At 32.3% G+C, this 4823-nt stretch overlaps 1 protein-coding gene across 1 annotated transcript in view; it reads right to left on the bottom strand.

Moving 5' to 3' along the window:
• Positions 1-1090: 1090 nt before the first annotated feature.
• Positions 1091-4823, bottom strand: part of LOC113830600 (E3 ubiquitin-protein ligase TRIM71) — a 49843-nt gene continuing 46110 nt past the window's right edge. Inside the window, exon 2 of the mRNA XM_070115228.1 lies at positions 1091-4823. This exon is cut by the window's right edge and continues 2952 nt beyond it. The gene's annotated coding sequence lies outside the window, so the exon portion shown is untranslated.

Genomic DNA, 4823 nt, shown 5'->3' with positions numbered 1-4823 from the left:
TGTTGCTTTGTTGTATATAAAAATATTATCTGTAGTTTGGCCACAGATCCACCATTGGTAAAAGGGATTTTTTTGGTATCAATGAACTAAGACAGAGGTAGTGTATTAGTCAAGGGCACACCAAGGGCAGCAGCAATACCCAATACTCTTTTTGTCCATTTCTTCCTTTATATTAAGATGTAATGAAAGGACTTTGTCAAAACTCAGCAAACAGGAAGTTTGCATCCTCACAGATGTATAAAAAATAATACCTTCACCCCATTACACCTCAAGGAAGAATACCATTATCATAAAAACAGAAAAAGGAGGAAATTTAAGGAGACAGAAACCAATAATCATTTTATCCTATGAAGGTGAGGCCGTCCTTTTGTCCTTTCATATAATCAATTCATACAAATGGGAACAATCATAAATACATGAATATAATTCAATTATTGTAATAGTTTGCTCCCTTCAATAGCTCCAAACCTAGGACTTACAATGCTGTGCACTTATTATAAATAAGTAAGTGATGGATAACCCTACCACTCACTGGAAAAAAATACTCTTAGTGTAAGACATGAAAGTAGCTGCAGTATAGAAAATGTTACAGTATTGAATGCCGTCTCTAATGACTATCCAAAGCAATATTGGCACTTTTTATTACCTGTCAACATATGATGCACATATATGGGTTAAAAGTTTGCAGCACACTTGTGCTATAAAAAAAAAACATCAAATCTGTTCAAACTTGCTACACAAGAAAAAATAATGTATCAGCATCTGATGCAAATTGCTAAAACAAATGTAAATGCACTATAAACAATATCAACAGTATGCTGAACAATGTCCAAATGAAGATTCTTAAAGTACTTTTTCCATATTACACTCTTATTCTTCTTACCTCCAAAAGTGATACAGACCTTTCCTAACTGTTAAAACTTGATAATCCCCTCATTCCCTCAGGGTTCAATATATAGAGCCCATTGGCACTCAATTCCAACAAGCTAATCAATCACACTGTGTGTGTTTTGACTTTGTGCAGCTAATATGTATGTGTGTGTGTGTGTGTGTGTGTGTGTGTGTGTGTGTGTGTGTGTTTGTGTGTTTGTGTGTTTGTGTGTTTGTGTGTTTGTGTGTGTGTGTGTGTGTGTGTGTGTGTGTGTGTGTGTGTGTGTGTGTGTGTGTGTGTGTGTGTGTGTGTGTGTGTGTGTGTGTGTGTGTGTGTGTGTGTGTGTGTATGAGGGTATAGTTAATATTTGTGTTAGCTTGTGTGTGTGTTTGTGTGTGCGTGTGCATTCATGAGAGTGTGTGTGTATGAGGGTATAGTTGATATTTGTGTTAGCTTGTGTGTTTGTTTGTTTGTAAGTGTTTGTGTTTTTTTCCATTTGATTGTGTGTTTGTTTGTGTGCATATTTGTTTGAATGCATGTGTGTGGCAGATTGCATGTTTGTTTGTGTGAGTGTCTGCATGTTTGTTAGTTTGTATGAATATTAGAGTTTGTGTGTTTCTGTCTATGTGTGAGTTTGTGGAAGTGTGAAAGTTTGCATTAATGTCTATGTGCTGAGCAACTGATACATGTATATGTATACATTCAGGGAAGGAATGGAAGAACTTAAACATTGTAATGAAGACCTGTTGAAACCTGAATATATTGTTTGGGTTATCTTTCTTGTTCAATTAATCAAATTTGAAGTAAATTTTCCCATTCATTTTGATATATATTCAATGACAAAAATACTACTGTATTCAATAAAACAAAATAGCATATAAATATTTGTTTAAAGCAAAATAAAAATCCTGAGATATAAATTTACTTCCTTTCCTCAAATACATTAATATGGATGGAGAACTGTCATTTCCTGCATTGAGAAAGAATGTAAATTCTGTAAAATGTATCAACTTGATATAAGAAAGAGAAAAAAAATCTATGGGTTAGTGTAAAGATTTTATAAATATCTGATTTCTGTAGCGGTGAAAATAGGAAAAGAAAAGAAAAAAAGAAAACATAATATACATTCAAATCTACCTATATTTCTTGTATTCACATTCGTTAACTGTACGTTTGGAAGTGCAGGCAGTTGGTGCAAGAATTTGTCCAAAACACACAGAGAATTTCATAAATTTGTAGAGCTAAATGGGCAAAGACTACAGTATATATATGATGTGATGTACATCATGTTTGCCTTATTTTTGTTTCTAAAAAAAGAAAGGAAGAAAAAAAAAAAAACAATATAAGGAGAAAGAACCAGCAGAAAAAAAACTCAAGTCATACTAATGTGCTCCTTGTTTCTTAATTTAACCTTAATGTTAAGACAATAAAAAGGATATTAAATAATGTCAATGAGGATAATGACAATAAGTCCTAGAAGTAATAATAATAAAATTATGATATAAAAATATAACACAATTATGATATAAAAATATAACACAATTATGAAAAAAAAAATATGAACAATAATAATAATAATAATAAGAAAAAAGCAGCAACAATGATGATTATAATGATAATAAAAATAATAGTAGTATTATAAGAACAATAATAATAACAGAAGTAAAGATCAAAGGAATCGTAATAATGACAATCTAACAATTATGACAATAATAGAAAAAAATCAATAAAAAATCATCATGATCATTACCATCATCATAATGATCCATCTTGGAAATTGCAGCAGTAGTAACAATAGTACTAGTAGAAGTATTAGTAGTAGTTGTAGTAATAATAATAATAATAATAATAATAATAATAATAATAATAATGATAATGATAATGATAATAATGATTATAAAATCAAAACCAATAACAAGAAAAAAAAAAACAAAAAAACATAGGAAGCTTCGTGACAAAGGAAGAATTACGTATACCCACTTAGGTTCAAAACCTACAAGAAAGTCCTGAGTCAGCTGCATGTAACTCCTTCCAAACTTATCAATCATGAATAGAGTAATATGAAGTACATCTAGTATTTAACGTATTTCTCAATATACGGATCAGCTTTCTAAGCAAGATTTCTAAAAGCATAATTCTTTTAGCGTGAATTTACCCGCTTGAAGCTGATAGTCTAACCATCAGAAGAGATACCTGAGTTAGTTGATTACTTGAGGTAGTGTTAGACCTGCAATAATGCAAGGAACTATACAGAGAGCTTAGCCTAGCAGCTGCTTAGGCCAGTGGCAACAGACAGAGCAATCCCTAATCATTAGCTAGACAAATTGGCTCTGTAAAAGGGGGGTTATCCTATGCTCTTGAATTTAATGTATATGCTGTGGTTCTATCAACAAACACATCTTTCACTTGGACCCATTTGACCTTTCTGAACAATAGGATTTACCCACAATCTTTAAAAAGTGGTTGCATTAGAAGTATTCTTATGCCACAGTGTTTAATCAGCTCAACATCACTTATCAAACATTAGCAAGCCATGCTGGCTGTGCACTAAACTCAATTAAAGTCACACAGTGACACAACCTATACTGAAAACATAAAACTGATAATTTTTGCATGATACACCCGTTTCTTTTTTATTATATTAAAAGGGAGCCTACCACTAACGCTAGGCGAAATTTATACAGCCTAAAAGATTTTCATCTCCGATGTGCTCAAACAGCACCAGATTGCATGCTAAAATATGCTATATATGTTATTAACATAACAAAAAATTAATACTTGTTCCTTAAGATTAACAGTGAGGTAGTCATGAGGAGTTGTCAGCTTGTGGAACACCTGAGGGGCCCTTCTGCTGGGTCAAGGCTGCAGTTACTTCTGCCAAAACTCTACATATGAGTAGGTTCCATCTTTAACTAGTATATTACACTGATTTTTTTTTTTTTTTTTTTTTTTTTTTTTTTTTTTTACTTTTCACTTCTTCATAATCACTTACTTTTTCTTTTCTTTGCAGTCCATATACCAAAGGCTACTTTACAAATATAATGTGTGACAAACAGTCAGTATTGAACTCCACATTATGTGACAAAACCTTGACCCAATCCATGTATGGCCAAAAAGAGGTATACAAACATTAAGTCACCTGCAAGTTAACAAAATCTAAATCTATTAGCATGCACAAATGCACATAAAAAAACATGTATAAAAATACATATTGTACATGCCCTCAAAACAAACTTTCACACACACACCCAACCACCTCTTCATACACATATTTGTACATTTATCCATTACAAAATTCATAGTTTAAACTTGAATTCTCACAGCCACATTCTTTCTTCTGCTATCACTCATCTTCCACACTCATTATGGCTCCAAAAGTGGAATGATGTTTTAAAGACAAACAATGAACTGCATCCCTGAGTTAATACTTTGAAAAACAGTAAAAATCTATAAACCACAACAAGAGTTATGGTAAGGAACAAGTTTACCTAATGTGAGCACCACAGCTTCTCCTTTTGTTACAAATACTTGAAAATGACCTAGTTTCCATTATCTTTTAATGAAACTACTTACATCTTCATCTAAAAGCAATGGGCACACTTATACCTTCCATTTCAAGGAAAATATTACATTGTCATCAGCCAAGTTCTGATCAAATGACTATTTCCCCTACTAAGCAAAACCAGCTAATGAAATTGCTTCTTTTACCCCTCCATAATCTCCACAAGAGCTTCAATCATAAAAACATGCAGCAATCATTCACCTGTTTGGAAATGACATAATTTAGATTGCATAAATGCTTCCTACTTTGGCTCTCTCATCTAATTCTCTACATAAAAAGGAATTTTCTTACTAAATAGAAAGCTTTGTGCAATTAACTTTGATGGCAAATGATTCCTATTGTCTTAAGGGTACCACTTTTTCTTATCTTACTGGTTCCCCATCAACATAT

Source organism: Penaeus vannamei, chromosome 37, assembly GCF_042767895.1.
Source record: "Penaeus vannamei isolate JL-2024 chromosome 37, ASM4276789v1, whole genome shotgun sequence".
Lineage (NCBI taxonomy): Eukaryota > Metazoa > Arthropoda > Malacostraca > Decapoda > Penaeidae > Penaeus > Penaeus vannamei.
The sequence above is the reverse complement of the archived record's forward strand: the minus strand, read 5'-3'. Positions and strand labels throughout refer to the sequence as shown.